This window comes from Tamandua tetradactyla, chromosome 16, assembly GCF_023851605.1.
Source record: "Tamandua tetradactyla isolate mTamTet1 chromosome 16, mTamTet1.pri, whole genome shotgun sequence".
Classification (NCBI taxonomy): domain Eukaryota; kingdom Metazoa; phylum Chordata; class Mammalia; order Pilosa; family Myrmecophagidae; genus Tamandua; species Tamandua tetradactyla.
The window spans coordinates 56,335,566-56,357,812 of NC_135342.1; the positions used below are offsets into that span (position 1 = coordinate 56,335,566).

The following is a 22,247-nucleotide window of genomic DNA, read 5'->3' on the forward strand; positions in this document are numbered from 1 at the left end:
ATGTGCTAACCAGGCATTCACTTAGTAGTGAGTGCCTTCTCTTCAGTGCTTACTGTGTGACAGTCACTAGTGTGAAACACAAACAGCTTCACACTCCATGCTGCTTTCTCAAAGTCCAGTCATAGACCTCTACCCCAGGATTTTTTCCTCCAATTTTACTAACCAATCAATAATTTACCCAGGAGTTTCAGTATACCATTCATGACTAGATGCAGTGTACAGAGCTCTAATCACTGGGAGGAATTTGGGAATAGCAGCATTCCATTTGGGATTTGCAGCTAATTATCATACTGATCCTTCTATGAACAAGGCTTAAATTTTCTTCTTCCATCAGTCGGTCATAAAAACTAGTCAACCAAAATAATTGAGGGATTGTACAAATTGAGGGAGAAATGTTGGTGTGACAGAGGAAATATGGAATCTGAGTCACATGTACATATAATTTATTTGTACCCTTTGAACCAGCTTGTCTCCATTCTGACATATCACTTCCTTTGCTGCCTTGGTGTACTGCTACTGCATTTGCCTAACATGATAAAGCATGAAGGGTAGTTATGGTCACATGGACACTAGATGCATCAAATTATCCCACTTCCATCCATGGATAGCACCTCAGTTTCCACTACGGCCCAGTAGCATGTCAGATGCTGCATCTCATATTCTCAAAAGTTCTCTGCTGCAGAAGGTATGGCTTTTCTCCAGGCCCTAGGAATCTCAGAGAAGACTCCCTGTTGGGACTTTCCAGATACTCAGCACACCAAACTTTCCATCCCAGATTATTATAGTATTGTTGAATGTGTGAATTATTTGGCAGCACCACATGTACCATTGCCTGGACCTGCTGGAAAGCTCTGTCTTATTCTGGGCCTCACTGAAAACCAACAAGATTCTGATTGCGCAGCCTTACGTGCAGAATGAGTTTAGACCTGCTTCCTGTGCTTTGGCATCACAGAAGCTCTAAGACCAAGACCCTAGTGAGCTGCTTGCCGTCTTCTCCTGTACAGTGGTTGCACAGCAGTAGCTGGAATGAAAAGGATGCATCAAGGAAATATGAAGTGGCATACAATAGATGTCTGATATGATGTGGTAACAGATACATACATTTGTAACTATTTTAAGTTAAAATCCTTCCAAATTCATGTTGTTAAAATGACTTTTCATTTATGTTGGTTTTGTGAATGTTGCCAGCTTATAGTAGGTTCTCTCTCTCTTACACACACACACACACTCACACACTCTATAAAAATCAAAATCAAAATGAGTATGGGGGAGGGGAGCATGAAATTACAACAGGCAACCTGAAATTTAAATCTCCAACCTTGTCAATGAGATGATCTTGGGTATATTGAAGAAAACTCTTAGCCTTTAGATCTCTTATATAAAAAATACGGATGATAAAGCCTTAAAACGTACTGCAAGGGGCAGATTAGAACACACACACCAACACACTAAAAAGTGTGTAGGAAAGATTTGGAAAATCTGTGTATCTACTGAAATTGCATGTAAAATTGTCTGTGTTTCAGTATACAAGTGCATTTATCTTTTTTTCCCCAGGCTTAGTTTTAAAAGGATAAAAGAACACTCAGTCTATTTAAGTACCTACCTTTTTTGATGTTTTTCTGTTCTTTCACTCATCATTTACAAGTTAGTTACTTAAAGGTTTCCATTGGAAGACAGTGATTCTAAATCTCTGTCCTTCTTTACCTCACCAGGGAATTTTCTGCATACTCAATCGTGTTTCCCACTCTTACATTTTTTTTTTCCTCCATCACATCTCTTGCCAATTGAAAGGTTGGACTTTCAAAAGACAGAGGTTTTGGAGATGATAAATTATCTGTAGGAGAAAAGATGTTAACTGTGCTTTATTTTTATGAGATGAAGGCATTCGTTGGGACTGAGCAAAGGGTAAATGTTTAAGAGGTATCAATTCTTTGCCTCTGGGTTAGAAACACCTCAGGAAGGCAAAGTTGATTCCAAACTTTTAAAATTCTATGGCAGTTATAGTTTGCAAAATTGTCCTTCACACATTCTTTCACAAATAATAATCAGACTTCCAGGAATAGGTTTCACAGGCTAGTTTTCATCACCATATAGTATACTGCAGATGAAAAATGTATTTTGCAACACAATCAAAATGATAATTTTTTCAATATGTCTCTTGTAGCTGCCTTTTGCCACAGAAGACAACAGTACATACACACTGTATTGTGCCTGCTCTCTGTTAACCAAGAATATACCAAGAAACAGAATTCCTTCTTCTAAGCACTTACACTATTTGTCTCCCTGCATTCTTATACATCCATGTCCTTGTTTGATTTCACTAAGACCACTAAATCTGATATGGAACCATAGAGTAGAAATTTAATTATTTTTATATAATTATATGAAAATTGCCTTGGTAAATTTTTTAAAATGTAAGGAAAGTGTATGGACAATTTTATAACTGGTTTTTTTTTCTTCTTCTTCTTTTTTTTTACATGGGCAAGCACTGGGGATCAAACCCAGGTCCTCTGGCATGGCAAGCATTCTTGCCTGCTGAGTCACCATGGCCTGGACAATTTAAAAATATATATTTTCTGTCAAGAGAGCCCATAGTTTAACATCAGAAGCATGAGGATGTTTTGGTGTTGGGCAAAGGCACTCCTCTGTAAGGCTTTGTTTTCTCATATATTAAATTATAGTCATCTTATCTCCATCACAGTGTTGTTTGCAGGTTTGTGTGAGACAATATATGTAAAACTATTATCACAATAGTTTTATTCTGGCTCACAGAATAAAAAATCGATACCTGGCTATTACTATTATTATTTAACATTATTGTATTTGTTGACAAAAAATAGATAATACTTTCTTATCTCTCTGTCTTCAAAGCAAATAACAGCATTTCTAGGAGTTAATATTGCATATCAAATTGCCTAAGAGTATTGTTTGCAGCTGGTACAATCAGGATGGTGAAGGAACTATATATTATGCCTGATGATAAAGAACTGATGGGGCTCAAAGTGTAATCTGGACAATAGATATGATTAAAATGAACAAAGAGTCAAAAGTTTTTACTTGAAAGAGAGGATATTTAACCTTACAAATTCCAAATGAGAGCATTAGGACCTACAGTTATAAAGAGTAGGAGAACAGCACTGTGTATGAAAAGCGTTTTATGGTCTGGTAGTATAAACTATACAGGACTAAAAGGTAGCCAGGATTTTTCGTGTATTTCTAAAGTAAATTTTTTCTTTGGGAGAATGGATCTATTGTTAACAACCAGTTGATGAGAGGGTCGGTGAAGCAATATTTCCTTTCTCTTGAGGTCTACTGCAAGGGAAAAAATAAAATAATTTATGTTTTCTTTTATAAACAATTTCCTGCTTTGTAGGTGTCAAGAACAATGATTCTATATTTGAGAAGGTTTGGCTATTCATCTGGTCATTCACCATTACATGTTCCAGGTCCCATGTTTGTGCCTGGAACACAAAGGTGAGGCAGATATGGTACTTGCTTATAAGCATGGTCCAGAGGGAAGGATGGAGTTGTAAACTCATAATTGTAACATGGTGAACTGTTAAGACAGATATGCACAAAAATGTTGTAAGGTCTCCAAAACAAAACCAGATAGAAATGTTGGAGCTTGGGTTAGATTAGGGGAAAGACCATAGATGGTGTTCTTCATACTATGTGCTCAATTATGCAAGGTCTTTTCTAACATGGCAAGAATGGCATGTATCACAGTCAAAGTTAAATGCCTGAGCAAAACTACAGAAGCATGAAAAATCACTGGAGTTTTTTTCATGCGGCCGCAAATAGTTTGGTTGTGGAGCAAAGAAGCCAAATGGTGCAATAGTAGGATATTGCCGCACCAAACAAGGCTGAGTACACTTCAAGAAAGGACTTGAAAGTGAAAACAAGTTGCTCAGACTATGCAACATGCTTTGAAGAACTGGCAATTTCCTCTGGAAATGTAGAAGATAGTTTTCAGGGTCAAGGTTGAAGGCTGAATTAAGAATTTGGATCCTGGCAGCAGAGTAAGTAGACAAAAGAGCACCTGGTTATTAAACCCTATTTGTTAAAACACTCTAAGTATTCATTGGGAGATAGTGGAATGAAAGGGATTATTTCAAGATAGGAAGGCTCCACCTCACTATGTTACCTTGGATTTGGAGAGTTTTCCAGGATCCTTTTTATTCTTAAAGTTTCTGATTCTATTATACTACCATAGGACGTTATTATTTAGTAAATATTTATTCTTTTGCTTCCTGAATTTAAGAGATCAATAGAGAAGTCTCCGTAAAATCCTATACTTTAAATTGTATGTCATTTTGATCTTTTTTAGCATGACTAATTATTTAGCCCCTTTTACTAGAGTTATCAAATCATTTTTGCCTTTAAAGAATCAATTTTTATTCTTTCTCTGACCGTCCTTAAATAGCTGTTAAAAGTGTTTTCTTGTTTCTAATTAATAAACTGCAAGTATTCAATTAACAAAATATGTATTTAAAAAAAACAAATTGGAACATTTTCAAAGTAAAAGGCTGCTGTACACAATTTCAGACCTCTACCAGGAATTAACAGCTGATGTGCTGACATAGTGCATGCATATTTACTTTTGTTATCCCCCAGAATGCATTGTTACCATAGTAACTCACGTAGTGCCACTGCTACCAAGAGACTGAAATTCTTGGTGGCCTTGAAAAATGAGAAAAAGAAAGGAGGGAAGGAAAAAAAACCAGTGGGAATTATTGGGGGGAAGGGGGGAAGCCAGATTTAAGTATCATCAAGTGAAGCAAAGTTTAAGTATCTCAGAAATATCTAGGGAAGGGAAATCACCATTAGTGAGTGCTTTAATTCAGCACACGAATCCTTTATGACAGTCTCTATATCAGGAAGGAAAGATTGCAAATAACCCCACTGGTCATTGCCAAATAATAAGAGTAGTTCCATTAAAGTTCATTTGACTTTATGCTTCATGAGGGACGATATTTAGCATATAATAAGCATAAAGAGTATTTGAGAAAAGCGTGAAAGGATAAAAGCAAGTTGAAAGCTATGATTGCAATTCTTTTTCACTTTTAATATTTGGATTTTACATGAGATTTATTGTCATAGAAGATTTCTGCTGCTAAAATCAAACTTTATCAATCATGACTATTCAATGGAAAAACAAATAACCTTGACAATTTCAAGATAGTGATATCTAATTTTCCAGCTTATGTTTTAGACATTACCAACTTGATTTGATCCATGCAGATGGTTTTACAGAATTTTCTAGACCAAAATAAATTCTATTTGTGGGTCATAAATAAACATTCATCACAAAATGTATTTGCCAAATACATGTTAAATAACTGTGCTTAGCTTCTTGCTATAGAAGTACAAAATAATTTATTTTCAAACAAATTTCTTTTGCTTTTCCCAACAATGATACCTCCCTTTTTCATCCTATAACAAAAATTATAAAAGATTTTATTGTTGGGCACATTAAATATTCTAGTGTAGTAAGTAGAAAGATTGAAAGAGAAAAAAATTATTATGTTTTCATATACAAGATTCCAAATAAAGAAGGAATTGAGTTAAAAAACAAAAAAGAAACAGCTGAGATTTTGATCATTCTATATGCTGCCTTAATTAAAATGGCTGGAAAACAATGAAATTCTGGCTACGTGGTAATCAGCTGTTACTTCTGTTTTGCAAAGTAAGCTGTCGGAGAGAGGACCAAGATGGCAGCTTAGTAAGGTACGCGCGTCTTAGTTCCTCCTCCCGAGCAACTACTAAGTGACAAGAAACAGTACAGAACAGCTCCCGGGGCCACGGCAGGGACTGGACACACAGAGTACCCCAGTCTGGACTGGCTGGATCAGTTGCGAGACTCTGCTGCAGTGAGCTCCACGAGTGGCGCGTGCTTCCCCGGGCCGTGGCGGCTGGAAGCCAGCACCCCTCCCTCCCTCCTTCCCAGACTGGCTGAGAGTCTCGGGAGGCAAGTTCCCCAAGCCGCGGCGGCCGGCGACTGGTGCGCCTCCCCCACAGGTGGCTTCCCGGTCTGGCGGTGAGTCTCGGATCAGTGAGCTCCCCAAGCCACGGCGGCCAGCAACCGGCGCCCCTCCCCCACAGGCAGCTTTCCAGTCCGGCGGTGAGTCTTGGATCAGTGAGCTCCACAAGGGCAACGGCTGGTGCCCCTCCCCCACAGGTGGCTTCATGGTCCAGCGGTGAGTCTCGATCAGCGAGCTCCCCAACTCGTAGCCGCCGGCGGCTGGTGCCCCTTCCCCACAGGCAGCTTCCCAGTCCGGCGGTGAGTCTCGGATCAGCGAGCTCCCCAAGCCGTGGCGGCCGGCGGCCAGGGCCCCTCCCGCACAAGCGGCTGCCCGGAGGGAGAGGAGGGAGTCTCCGACAGTGGCAGGGACTGGGTCCAACCAAACACCAATAGTGGCATTAATAAAGGAGCCACAACATCTTTTGCTGGTGGGACCCGCAGGCAGACAAACACCACATACTGGGCAGGATAAAAAAAACAGAGCCCAGAGACTTCACAGGAAAGTCTTTCAACCTGCTGGGTCTCATACTCAGGGAAATCTGATTAAATGTCGAGACACCAGCAAAAAATAACAAATCACACCAGGAAAATTGAAGATATGGCCCAGTCAAAGAAACAAACCAATAGTTCAAATGAGATACAGGAGCTGAAACAACTAATTCTGAATATATGAACAGAAATGGAAAACCTCTTCAAAAACCAAATCAATAAATTGAGGGAGGACATGAAGAAGGCAAGGGATGAACAAAAAGAAGAAATGGAAAGTCTGAAAAAACAAATCACAGAACTTATGGGAATGAAAGATACAGTAGAGGAGATGAAAAACAATGGAAACCTACAATGGTAGATTTCAAGAGACAGAGGTTAGAATTAGTGAACTGGAGGATGGAACATCTGAAATCCAAAAAGAAACAGAAACTATAGGGAAAAGAATGGAAAAATTTGAGCAGGGGCTCAGGGAATTGAATGATAATATGAAGCGCACAAATATACGTGTTGTGGGTGTCCCAGAAGGAGAAGAGGAGGGAAAAGGAGGAGAAAAATTAATGGAAGAAATTATCACTGAAAATTTCCCAACTCTTATGAAAGACCTAAAATTACAGATCCAAGAAGTGCAGCGCACCCCAAAGAGAATAGACCCAAATAGGTGTTCTCCAAGACATTTACCAGTTAGAATGTCAGAGGTCAAAGAGAAAAAGAGGCTCTTGAAAGCAGCAAGAGAAAAACAATCCATCACATAGAACGGAAACCCAATAGGACTATATGTAGATTTCTCAGCAGAAACCATGGAGGCAAAAAGACAGTGGGATGATATATTTAAATTACTAAAAGAGGAAAACTGCCAACCAAGAATTCTATATCCAGCAAAATTGTCCTTCAAAAATGAAGGCGAAATTAAAACATTTTCAGACAAAGAGTCACTAAGAGAATTTGAGACCAAGAGACCAGCTCTGCAAGAAATACTAAAGGGAGCATTAGAGTCAGATACGAAAAGACAGAAGAGAGAGGTGTGGAGAAGAGTGTAGAAAGAAGGAAAATTAGATATGATATATATAATACAAAAGGCAAAATGGTAGAGGAAAGTATTACCCAAACGGTAATAACACTAAATGTTAATGGACTGAATTCCCCAATCAAAAGACATAGACTGGCAGAAGGGATTAAAAAACAGGATCCTTCTATATACTGTCTACAAGAAACACATCTTAGACACAAAGATAAACATAGGTTGAAAGTGAAAGGTTGGGAAAAAATATTTCATGCAAATAACAACCATAAAAGAGCAGGAGTAGCTATACTAGTCTCCAACAAATTAGACTTCAAATGTAAAACAGTTAAAAGAGGCAAAGAAGGATACTATCTACTAATAAAAGGAACAATTAAAAAAGAAGACATAACAGTCATAAATATTTATGCACCGAATCAGAATGCCCCAAAATACGTGAGGAAAACACTACAAATACTGAAAAGGGAAATAGACACATCTACCATAATAGTTGGAGACTTCAATAACCCACTCTCATCATTGGACAGAACACCTAGACAGAGGATCAATAAAGAAACAGAGAATTTGAATATTACAATAAATGAGCTAGACTTAAGAGACATTTATAAGACATTACATCCCACAACAGCAGGATACACCTTTTTCTCAAGTGCTTATGGATCATTCTCAAAGATAGACCATATGCTGGGTCACAAAGCAAGTCTCAACAAATTTAAAAAGATTGAAATCATACACAACACTTTCTCAGATCATAAAGGAATGAAGTTGGAAATCAACAATAGGCAGAGTGCCAGAAAATTCACAAATATGTGGAGGCTCAACAACACACTCTTAAACAACCAGTGGGTCAAGGAAGAAATTACAAGAGAAATTAGTAAATATTTTGAGGTGAATGAAAATGAAAACACAACATATCAAAACCTATGGGACGCAGCAAAGGCAGTGCTAAAGGGAAATTTATTGCCCTAAATGCCTATATCAAAAAGAAGAAAGGGCAAAAATTCGGGAATTAACTGTCCACTTGGAAGAGCTGGAGAAAAATCAGCAAACAAACCCCAAAGCAAGCAAAAGGAAAGAAATAACAAAGATTAGAGCAGAAATAAATGAAATTGAGAACATGAAAACAATAGAGAAAAGCAATAAGACCAGAAGTTGGTTCTATGAGAAAATCAACAAGATTGATGGGCCGTTAGCAAGATTGACAAAAAGAAGAAGAGAGAGGATGCAAATAAATAAGATCAGAAATGGAAGAGGAGACATAACCACTGACCTCACAGAAATAAAGGAGGTAATAACAGGATACTATGAACAACTTTATGCTAATAAATACAACAATGTAGATGAAATGGGCAAGTTCCTAGAAAGGCATGAACAACCAACTTTGACTCAAGAAGAAATAGATGACCTCAACAAACCAATCACAAGTAAAGAAATTGAATCAGTCATTCAAAAGCTTCCCAAAAAGAAAAGTCCAGGACCAGAGGGCTTCACATGTGAAGTCTACCAAACATTCCAGAAAGAATTAGTACCAACCCTGCTCAAACTCTTCAAAAAAACTGAAGTGGAGGGAAAGCTACCTAATTCATTCTATGAAGCCAACATCACCCTCATACCAAAACCAGGCAAAGATATTACAAAAAAAGAAAACTACAGACCAATCTCTCTAATGAATATAGATGCAAAAATCCTCAACAAATTTCTAGCAAATCGAATCCAGCAACACATTAAAGGAATTATACATCATGACCAAGTAGGATTCGTTCCAGGTATGCAATGATGGTTCAACATAAGACAATCAATTAATGTAATACACCATACCAACAAATCAAAGCAGAAAAATCACATGATCATCTCAAATGATGCAGAGAAGGCATTTGACAAGATTCAACATCCTTTCCTGTTGAAAACACTTCAAAGGATAGGAATACAAGGGAACCTCCTTAAAATGATAGAGGGAATATATGAAAAACCCACAGCTAATATCATTCTCAATGGGGAAAAATTGAAAACTTTCCCCCTAAGATCAGGAACAAGACCAGGATATCCATTATCACCACTGTTATTCAACATTGTGTTTGGGGTTGTAGCCAGAGCAATTAGACAAGAAAAAGAAATACAAGGCATCAAAATTGGAAAGGAAGAAGTAAAACTATCACTGTTTGCAGATGATAAGATACTTTATGTCGAAAACCCTGAAAAATCCACAGCAAAACTATTACAGCTAATAAATGAGTACAGCAAAGTAGCAGGTTACAAGATCAACATTCAAAAATTGGTAGTGTTTCTATACACTAGCAATGAACAAGCTGAGGGTGAAATCAAGAAATGAATCCCATTTACAATTGCAACTAAAAGAATAAAATACTTAGGAATAAATTTAACTAAAGAGACAAAAGACCTATACAAAGAAAACTACAAAAAACTGTTAAAAGAAATCACAGAAGACCTAAATAGATGGAAGGGCATACCGTGTTCATGGATTGGAAGACTAAATATAGTTAAGATGTCAATCCTACCTAAATTGATTTACAGATTCAATGCAATACCAATCAAAATCCCAACAACTTATTTTTCAGAAATAGAAAAACCAATATGCAAATTTATCTGGAAGGGCAGGGTGCCCCGAATTGCTAGAAGTATCTTGAGGAAAAGAAACTAAGCTGGAGGTTTCATGCTGCCTGAGTTTAAGGCATATTATGAAGCCACAGTGGTCAAAACAGCATGGTACTGGCATAAAGATAGATATATCAACCAATGGAATCAAATAGTGTCCTCAGATATAGACCCTCTCATCTATGGACATTTGATCTTTGATAAGGCAGTCAAGCCGACTCACCTGGGACAGAACAGTCTTTTCAATAAATGGTGCCTAGAGAACTGGATATCCATATGCAAATGAATGAAAGAGGACCCGTATCTCACACCCTATACAAAAGTTAACTCAAAATGGATCAAAGATCTAAACATTAGGTCTACGACCATAAAACAGTTAGAGGAAAATGTAAGGAGATATCTTATGAAACTTACAATTGGAGGCGGTTTTATGGACCTTAAACCTAAAGCAAGAGCCCTGAAAAAAGAAAGAAAGAAATGGGAGCTCCTCAAAATTAAACACTTTTGTGCATCAAAGAACTTCATCAAGAAAGTAGAAAGATAGCCTACACAATGGGAGACAATATTTGGAAACGACATATCAGATAAAGGTCTAGTATCCAGAATTTATAAAGAGATTGCTCAACTCAACAACAAAAAGACAGCCAATCCAATTACAAAATGGGAAAAAGACTTGAACAGACACATCTCAGAAGAGGAAATACAAATGGCCAAAAGGCACATAAAGAGATGCTCAATGTCCCTGGCCATTAGAGAAATGCAAATAAAAACCACAATGAGATATCATCTCACACCCACCAGAATGGCCATTATCAACAAAACAAAAAATGACAAGTGCTGGAGAGGATGTGGAGAAAGAGGCACACTTATCCACTGTTGGTGGGAATGTCAAATGGTGCAACCACTGTGGAAGGCAGTTTGGCAGTTCCTCAAAAAGCTGAATATAGAATTGCCATATGACCCAGCAATACCACTGCTAGGTATCTACTCAAAGAACTTAAGGGCAAAGACACAAACGGACATTTGCACACCAATGTTTATAGCAGCATTATTTACAATTGCAAAGAGATGGAAACAGCCAAAATGTCCATCAACAGACGAGTGGCTAAACAAACTGTGGTATATACACACGATGGAATATTATGCAGCTTTAAGACAGAATGAACTTATGAAGCATGTAATAGCATGGATGGACCTAGAGAACATTATGCTTAGTGAGACTAGCCAAAAACTAAAGGACAAGTACTGTATGGTCCCACTGATGTGAACCGACATTAGAGAGTAAACTTGGAATATGTCATTGGTAACAGAGACCATCAGGAGATAGAAATAGGGTAAGGTAATGGGAGTTGAAGGGATACAGACTATGCAACATGACTGGATACAAAAACTCAGAAATGGACAGCACAATACTACCTAATTGTAATGTAATTATGTTAAAACACTGAATGAAGCTGCATCTGAGGTTAGCTTTTTTTATTTTTTATATATTTTTTTGTTTTTTATTTTTTTATTATTTTTTTCTCTCTCTTATCGTTTTATTTCTTTTTCTGCTGTCTTTCTATTTCTTTTTCTAAATCGATGCAAATGTACTAAGAAATGATGAATATGCATCTATGTGATGATATTAAGAATTACTGATTTTATATGTAGAATGGAATGATTTCTAAATGTTGTGTTAGTTAATTTTTTTAATTAATAAAAAAAAAGTAAGCTGTCAATTTGCACCAAACTCTGCCCTAAATGTTCTCAGACTTAAAGGTGTTTGCAGTTTGATAAGCTTTCAGACAAGTTGGTCCAATCTCTTCTTCATAGACTTGGCTGAGGACATTGTTTTTCTGTTTTTTTCTTTTTCCCTTTTCTCCTGCATCCTCTCATCTTTTTCTCTTCCCACTGTCTGTCCTAAAAATGCTGAACCACTAATTCCTAATTTGGCCCATGTTGGTCATGCATACTTCCCACATTTTGCCAATGCAGTGAATGACTTAAAATGAACACATCTGAAAATGAAAAGGGATATGCTTCTTGAAAAGAGGTCCAGAAGCAAGTGGGAACCAACTGTGACTGGCAAACTGTTGCTCATTGCATTCCAGTCCTGAGTGCTAGAACTTGTGCTATATACTTCCAAATACCTATTTGTACCTAACAACCCAAAGGCAAAATAATTATGATTGTAGCTATGCTTTAGATGAGGAAACAGAGGTCCAGAGAGGGTAAACTGTTTTCCAAGGTTAAAGTTACACAGTAGATGGAGTTATCGCCAAATCCAGTCATCATTAGATTATATAACCACTCTCAAATATTAGCCACAAATACTAGGATAGAAAAAAGTTTGTAGAGAGTAATCGTGATTAGAAAGTATGGTAAAGGTTCACAAAGGATTAATTTTATCCAGACTTTGAAATATATAGGCTGAGCAATCCTAGTTTAAGAAAAGCATGATAAAACACACGAGAATGAGTGTTTTCAGGGACAGCTGGCCGAAGGGGAGGGGGGGGATTGTTTCCAGAGACTAAGGTGTTGGATCAGGAGGTTTAGTTGGCTGGGAAAGTTAGACTGTGGAACCCACGTTGTTACCAGGCTGGAGCAAATGCTTTTAGAAAAATTTTATTCATGAACAGCTTTGGAGAGAAAACTACATTTAATAATAATTATGATATTAATAGTTGTATAGCAGCACAGGTCTATAGTGGTTTCTTGTTCTTGTTTCCCATTTCTTCATTTACTTATTCATTTATTAATTTGCCAGGGACTTATTCAACACTTATTCATGTTATAATATGAGGTTCGGGGATGGGATGGAAACGCAGTACAAGAAAGTGAGCTGAAAGTCTCACTTTTGTGGCAGCAGCTGTAATAGAGATCTGCGCAGTGAGCTACAGTGGTAGAGAAAATCGGTGTCTCGCCAGATTTGGGGGACGGATAAAATTTCCTTAGGACTAAGTTGAAACTTGAATAAACAGTAGGAGCTGGCTAGGTAAACACAGAAGGAAGGCAGGGAGAGAACATCAAGTCAAGGGAAAAACAAATTCTAAAACAGGAATAAGCACCTCATAGAATAAAGTATAAAGCTCATCCAGATGCCCAGGGAACTCCAAGGTATTGAGTTGAATAGAACATGAAATGTTTTATTCAACTAAGAAATGTATTTGGGAGTCATGCCGATTGACTTCTACTTCATCCTGTGAGCAAGGATCAAATGTTAGGCTTGGGAACAACCCAAGCAGATATAGTCAGTTGAGGAAGGTGACTCAGGCTTTAGGATGGCAAATGGTCACTGAAGTCGGGGAGACCAGACGGGAAGGTGGTCATTGTTGTGATGGGGCCAGCGATTAGGGGGAAACCAAAAAGAAACTCTCCCTGCAGACACATAAAATGTTCATTACCTTTATGAAGGGTCACATTTAGGTGCAAAATACATTTTCTAGTGTCCAGATTGAAAATATTATTTTCTTCCCTTTCTCAAAATGGTGCCACCTGCTTTGTTGAGTGAGATTGAGTGGGATGATTGCACACCACCTCCCTTCATGCCCCTATAAAATTAGGATCATGTTTTTATCTTTCTGCTTCTGGAAAGAAGTTTCTTTTCCACATGGCTTGGAGGAAACTGGCTCTGCTTGAGCACACAGAGTGACCCTGGCCTCTGGCAACTCAGGATATTTGACCTTGAAGCTGCTGCCGCCTCTGAATGACTGCCAAGAGGCTGCTGAAGTCCCCCAGAGAGTTACTTAGTAGAATCTCGAAAGGATGAGGAGGGATCTTTTAAAAAGCTCAGAAATATTCATCCATGCAGGAACTGAGTGCTTGGAAGTTATTGCAGTGACAATTAAACTGAGCAATTCTGTTAATGACAGCTAGTCTTTTACCAGGGGCTTGAATACAGGGCAGACATTGTTTTCAGTGCTTTACAGGAACGTGCTTATTTCATCCTGATAAACTCTCATGAAGTGTTCTATTAGTCAGGGTCCCAGCAGGAAATACCTATGATGCTCAAATTAAGGCACTTTGAAAAGAGATTAATAAACAATGTTTACAAAAGTGTGGCCAAAATATAAGGAAGAGTGCAATATTCCCAGATGGGCCAGTAATAGTAGGGTTCTATTAATACTCCTAAAGCTAAAAAGACTAAAAGAGGGAGCAATTTATTGAACCCACATATTGAAAGGAGTTGGGAGAGTGAACCAAGGGTCAGAGCGGAGAAATGCAGACTCCTGATTTCACCCTGCAAGGTGAACTTCTACTTCATCCTGTGAGCAAGAATCAAATGTTAGGCTTGGGAATAACCCAATCAGATAGAGCTAGAGCCCTTGAATTGTACCCAGACTTCTCGCTCTTTCCTTTTATCTCTTGCTGCAACTTCCTCCCGGACAAACCTCTCTAAGTAGTATGGAAAGTCCAGGCTCCCTGCATATAGAGCCCCACTGTTTTCTCTCTGCCACTTCTGGTACCTAAAAAATATATTTTTTAAATGATACGCTATATTTAGATAACTTTGGACAGAACCTTTGTCGTGGGTTAATTTCCTTTACTTTTCACAACGGTTGCTATTCACAGTTCTGTTTTACAAAGATATAGATTAAACAAAGAGGCTGGGGAAACTGCTGAAGCTAACAAACCAATGATTAGCAAATTTAAAATTTGACCCCATTCCCTCTAGCATTAATTTGTTACATGCCAACTACTTTCTGTTGCAGTACTTCAAACTCTATATTGCATAAGAATATAGGGTCCCAGTAAAATACGGTTGGTTTAGCCCCACTGTTGTACGTTTGAAATAGGATGGGTCAAGGTGTTGCCTCAAAATCAGAAATTTTAATTCTCTATTTCAATAATGTCTTTACTAACGGATTCTGAATGGAAAATGTGAAATCGGTTTTGACATCAAGATTTAATCTAGACACCCATTATTTTTCTCTACAATAAAGTATATGTGTGATGTCCAATAATACCAAATAAATTTTTTTTCTCCTCATGAGTATAATTATCTGTAGCCACTGCCTTAGTCTATTTCAGACTCTAAATTTATTTTTCCAGAGAGTTTCTCAGACTAATGCTAAACAGTAGTATGTTTGCTAGTAGAAAGAATCTTGACACTCAAACACTGATGCTTATCTCTGAATCTAGATGCTAATTATATTTCTTTGTCTTGTTTTGTTTTGTCTTGAAAGGCAAGCAATGTTTTTTTTTTCACTTTGAAATTTTCTTATAAGCTCATTGACTTTAATCTGCACAAATTGAGAACGACATTTGCTCCCCTCTATTTGTTTGATTTCTTCGTGCCACAATGAGGTCAAAATAGGATGAATGTATTGGAGACAGATTTCTAGGGTTATAAAGCACTTCTTTCCCCAAAACCTTCAGAACAGAGGTTGACCCAGATATTTCATGAAGGGCCAGCGAGTAAATATATTAGACTATGTGACCATATGGTCTCTGTCACAACTACTACACTCTACTCTGTGTAGCACTTACTTTGCCATAGATGATATAGAAATAAATGGGCATGGCTGTGCTCCAATAGAACTTTATTTATGAACACTGAAATATTTGAATTCCATACAGGTATTTTTTATTTGACTTCTGTAAACCATTTAAAACGTAGAAACACTTCTTAGCTCAAAGACTGTACTCAAACAAGTGGCAGTCTGGATTTAGGCTGTAGGTTGCTGATCCTTGATTTGAAGCAATTCCTTTATGAGACAACAAATAAAAATAAAAAATAGAACAGCACCTATTGAAGGAGATGTCCTGCACATTCATTACACAGCTTTTGAAGGAGAAGATTAGAGAGATACAAACTAACATTTATTGTGCATTTTATTCTGTTGGGTGTTTTTTTTGCTTTTTTTTTTAATTTTTATTTTTTACATGGGCAGGCACGGGAATCGAACCCGGGTCCTCTGGCATGGCAAGCAAGCATTCTTGCCTGCTGAGCCACCGTGGCCCACCCTCTGTCAGGTGTTTTATATATTTTTCCTCAGTCTTCCCTGATGACTGAAGACATGAAATTTCTCCCTACTTTCCAAACAATCTCTGGAATTTCTTAAGTAAAGGAATGACAAAAATTTTGTGGGCAGCACTTCAATATTTTTAAACAATGAGTCAGAGTTGACTTTCTCCCTAAATCCTTAAAGATTTTTAGGGATCTAGGTGCGTCTTAGTCTTGACTTTTATTCCTTTATGCATAAGGAATATTAGGCCAATGTGAGTAGCTAAAAGAAAGTTATAAACTTTATTTTGAAAAGTTTCAAAAAGCATAAACCTTAAAATAGTTGTTTGCAACCTGAACTGCAGAATAGTATCATCTAGAGAGCCTTTAAAAGTCTTCACGTTTAGGCCACAACCCCAAAAAATTAAATCAAAATCATAGGAGGTGGAATTCAGAGATCAGTATTTTTTAAAGCTTCCCAGGATACTCAAATGCACAGGGAAGGTCATGTACTGCTCTTTTAAATAATAATTTAAATAATATTGTGTTCAAATTTACAGAATTGCAGCTGATAAGAACATATGGATCTTAGCAGGTAAGTGGAGTTTACATCTAAGACCCTATAAAAGTTTTACTTAGTAAGTACTTATGTTCAGAAACATAAGGCCTCCATTTTGATCCTACACCAGATAAACCCTGAAACCCGGGGGTAACAGTCTCTCCAACAGCATCACCCAATTTAATTCCTTTATCCTTTAAGGATGACACCCCTTTCCATCATGAAGAAGTTAAAATGCTCATTGCTCAGATATCTCTAAAGATTGAAAGAATGATCAAATGAGATGAGACAGGTGTAATTGAGAAATTACGATTTAACAAATGATTATGCCTACTGACTCATTATGTAGATTTTTTTTTTTTTTCGGTTTCTAGTGTAATAGACTAGCCAGAAATTGTGGAACTGCAATCCAGTAGCCTTGATCTATGATACTGATTTATAACTATATAGCGTCTGTTGTGTGACCATGTGATTGTAAAAGCCTTGCGACTGGCATTCCCTTTATTCAGTGTATGTGTAGATGTGTAATAAAATAAAGACATGTATGAAAAAAATAATGGTTCAGGACTATGGGGAAAATACCACCATGTGAACTATGGATAATAGTAATGAGATGCACAGAATGTGTAGTGTTTGATGAGCTTTGGTAATTGAATAATTCTATACAAGCACCATTCAAATTAAGATTTTAGAGTATTTCTATTACACCAGAATATTTACAATACAATCATGTTTCATTTCGCTTTCTCTCATGGCACAGGTTTCTTATTCTAACACCATATATTACTTTTGCTTATCCGTCAACATATAACAATGGAACCATGTACTCTTTATATCATTTATACAACAAATTTATATAATGCGTTTAAGGTCCTTCTTTGTTGTTATGTGAATCAGTCTTTTTGTGCCTTTGTATTGATGAGTAGTATTTCATTTTGTTACTATACCGAACTTTTGTTAATTAAAAGTCTATATATTATTTTCCAGTTGATAAACATTTGTATTATTAGCCATTTCTGCTCTTATGAAGAATGCTACAATGAACATTTTTGTTGGTGTCTTTTTTCTGTGGACATATGTCCCATTTCTCTTGCATAAGAACCTAGGGAGTGCATGGTTATAGGGAAGACATTTTTATTTTAACCATTTAGGCTTGCCATCTCACTGTACATTTCGGTTCTATTATTACCATAATCATTTAAAAGTGGGTGGCTTGTTTCACTGATTGCATTCAAGTCTGGTGTTTAATTATGCTCTTTTGTTTTGAAGGACTTATTTGCTCCTTTTTCGTAGCAAGTTTGCCATGAAAAGAAGCATCCATACCTCAATAGTTGGAAACAATCTGTAGGTTTCTTCTTCTCAGGAGCACTGCACAATAAATTACAAAATCCAAATGGTAAATCTACTTGACAAGATGCATTCTTAGCCTGACATGCCTTTGCCTGCTCACTGCTTTCCCATGCTACGGCTGTATGACTGAGAACTCTAATCTCCAAAGAGATGCAGGATGAGGAGAGGTGCTCACTAACCACATGGGAAAAATGAATGGCACTGGATAATCAGGAAACAGTACACTTGCAAGAAGACGTGGACTGCCAGATCTCTGATAGGCCAGTCTGCTTTTGATTAAGAGTAGGTACTCAGTAACAATGGATAATAATCACCTTTCTCCCTGCCCGGATCACTGTTCTGCCTTTAGGTTTCCTTCTGCTTTGCAAAGTAAAACACCTGGTATTGAAATTATGTGTTTAGGCTTCAATCTCCTCCTGGTTCCTAGGCTTTCTGAGGCAAGGACCATGTTTTATTCATAGTTATACATCTGATATTTAGGATTTACTGCCTGATGCATTGGAGATATAACATAAAAGCACTCTGTGCCATACACCAGGTCTTGCTCTATTTCCTCACTTCAAAAACACAACAAAACAACAGAACTCTATGTCATATTACAATAGCATACGCTAGTTGAAAAGAAATTTATTAAAATCCAAAGAAATGAAAATAGCCTCCAAATTAATGTTTTAAATATACTTTCATGTCTACTTTCAATGCACTTTTCCAGAAAAGATCAAATAACGTACACACAGAAACATTTTTCTATCATTTTTCTTTGGCCTTATATCATAATTAAATATTTTATAGCCTCATATATAAAGAGCTAAATGATAATGCGATTGTATAGATATAATATTATTTGACTTTCTTATTCACCGCATCTCATTACTCTTTGGTTCTTATTAAAAGGGATTGAAGCCGTGATGTACTAACCAAGACCATTACATGCTAACTCACTAGAATAGCCCCTCCCTTACTAACTTGTAACACTATCAATTATTAATGAAAGACTTGAGTTCCTGTTGTTTTTTCCCATTCTCAATTACCAATGCAAAACTTGACTACTTCCAGGACAAGTTCTTGCTTTCTTCTTTTCCTACAGAATTAGTAACCTAGTAAAGCAAGCACCAAATATAGAAGCCTGAACTTAACATGATCCAGAACATACAAAACCTTGCCAGTGGAACCTATAGGATGCTAAAGAAAGAGGAAAACAGGACTAAAAAGAAAAGCAAGAGGTCTGATTATTACCGGTTCTGACAACATCGCCAGCTCACTCATCAAAATAAAGAACCAATCAGTAGAAAAAGCAAACTTGCAATCCCTAATTCAAAGGCTTCAAACAGCTAATGATAACAGCAGCTATTAATTTTGCTTAAATTTGAATGTTTACTAGCCAATCCCCATGCACCATCATCCCTAACATCCTTGTCTCAACTTCTCTTTGTTTGATCTAATGAACTCTTCTTTCGCTCAGGGAGAAAGATTCAAGCTGTGTCACCTGGCATCCACCCCCTTCTTTGCAATAAAGCTCTTTCATTTTTTTCTCAAAGTCTCGGTGTCTCTATTTGGCTTAGAGTACATCAGGCAAGGACTCACCTTTGAGAAGGTACATTTAATTATTATTATTCTCCCTCTTTCCTTAAGCTTACCTTTAGAAGCATCTGAGTCTGAGAAGAGAAAGCAAACAAACAAGAAAGAATGCTTAAATGGTGACTTTCTTACCAAATTAATGTATTTTTTTAATGTTTTTCGTCTTACATGCTAAATGCAACATTCATGAAAGAAAACATAATCGATTTTTAAAAAGATGACATTTGATAGTTTGTCGAATGACATTGATGTCTGTGTTACTTTAAGTGGTATGCTTCAACTAGGTCTTCATGGATTCCCAAACCTGCTTTTATCACAGTCATTTAGGAGAATTCTTCAGCCACAATTTAACCGGGAATTTGTGTTTGTTTGTTTCATTTTTGAGATCTGGCATTGTTTTCCTCCGAGGCTGTCAGGAGACAGGAGTGGGTTCATAAATAGAAACAGCATAACCATCACCTATTTGCCAAAATAGACTACATGTACTACATGTACTCCATCTTTATCATATACCATTTGTAAAACATTTCATATGCTGGTCATTAGAGAATGAAGTCACTTTTTGTTTGGATAAAAGAAATGCCAGTTAAAGTACAAGATTTCTAAGATGTTGAGCCTCTTGATTTAAAGTTGGGATCTTACACCTCACTGACCTATAAAAGAGACCAGTTTTAAGTAATCTCTAGGAGTTAGTTTGAAATCATGACCCAAATGTCCATTAGAAAAATGGGAACAGCCCAATCAGGATTATTCAGAGTTGCTGAATCATTAACATAAGTCGTTTCAAAGGACTTTGAATCTGTATAGAGTTTTCTTTGAAATAATATGCAAGATTCAGTTGGCAAAGCATGTATTGGCTAGATTTTGAAATGAAATTCCAAAGGTCGTATGTGTCTCAGTTTGCTAATGCTGCCAAAATGAAATATACCAGAAATAGCAGAAATAGATTGGCTTTTTAAAATGGGATTTATTAGGTTACAAATTTACAGTTTTATGCCATGAAAATGTCCCAATTAAGGCATCAACAAAAGGATAGCTTCACTCAAGAAAGGCTGTTCACATCCAAGGTTTCTCTGTCACATGGGAATACATATGGCAATGTCTGATGTCCTTCTCTCATAGCTTCTGGTTTCAAACAGCCCTCTTAGTTTCTGGCATCTCTTTGATCTTTTCCTTCTGCATCTTCAATCATCTGTGTTATCCCCAAAATGTCTCTCTTAAAGGACTCCAGTAAGTGGATAAAGACCCACTTTGAATAGGAGAGGTCATGTCTCCATGGAAATAACCTAATCGAAGAGTCCCACCTACAACTGGGTACATTATATCTCCATGGAAAAACATAATCAAAATGTTCCACTCAATGATAGGTCTGTCTCTCTAAGATTGGATTAGAAGCACGTGGCTTTTCTGGGGTACATAAAAGTTTCAAACCAGTACAGTGCATTAGTTGACTCTTATTTCCTACATACCCATTATATTGAACAAGCTAAAGATTAGTTATTTCCTCCTATGTGCCAAGGGATTTGTTAGATTCTCTGCATTCATTGCCTAATTTGTTTTTCACAAATTCCTTGGATAGTAGACATACATTTTATCCCGTTTTAAAAGTGAGGATGTTTGTATTTAGAGACATAAAAGAGCTTGCTCAAATTTACATAGCTATTAAGATGTGTAGTTGGATTTGAATCCTAGTAGTTTTAAAACAGTGTAATTCTCTTAATGACTATATTCAGCTCTGTTTAACCTCTACCCAACTTCTCCCAAAAGAAATATCTTACATAATCATGTTTAAATATCAAAACTAAGACACTGATATTGGCTCAGTACTAAGAAGACCACAGCTTTCTGTAGAGCCACGAGAAAGCCAGCAGACACTGCCATGTTCACCATGTGCCCTTCCATCTGAGAGAGAAATGTTGAATGTTGTTGTCCTTCTTGAACCAAGATTATAGCATGTGATGAACTGAAGACTGATTGCAAGAATTCTATAGACCAGTGTAATACCCTGAACCCTCTTGTACATCCAGAGTACCTCATCCATGCTTTCTTCTGTGTCATGACTTTTTGTGCAGCCGAATGGCTCACATTGGGTTCCAATATGCCCCTCTTGGCATATCATATTTGGAGGTATATGAGTAGACCAGTGATGAGTGGCCCAGGACTCTATGATCCTACACCCATTATGAATGCAGATATTCTAGCATGTTGTGAGAAAGAAGGATGGTGCAAATTAGTTTTTTATCTCCTAAGCATTTTTTTTACTACCTGTACAGCATGATACATGTTTTGGTGAGCTCTCAGACCATACAGAATACTTGATCCAGTTAAGTGCATACAAAAGCCACCAAATGAAGGGATTCTATCCAGCAAGTTCCTGTTTCCAAGAGTAGCCTGTGGAATCTGATCAATTACTTTAAAAAATTACTCCTTATTGTTTTCATATGTTATACTCGGATAGAGAATTTAAATGGAATTACATATAAATTAAAATAAAATGATTACCTCTGGTATTGACAGGTTTGAACTTGTACTTCTTAAGGGACAGCCATAATCCTCTGAATGATTGCATTAATTGCTTACTGTCCTTAGTCCACTGGAAACTTTTGTTTATAGGAACTTTTAGGGCTCATTTTGGTTTTATTGAAATACCACCTACTTATAAATTAGCTGTAGATATCAGATGCTTTTG

General features: G+C 37.1%; 1 pseudogene; it reads left to right on the forward strand.

Annotated features, from left to right (window-relative positions):
• Positions 1-637: 637 nt before the first annotated feature.
• Positions 638-21,877, forward strand: LOC143658443 (protein cornichon-like; annotated as a pseudogene).
• The last annotated feature ends 370 nt before the right edge of the window (positions 21,878-22,247 follow it).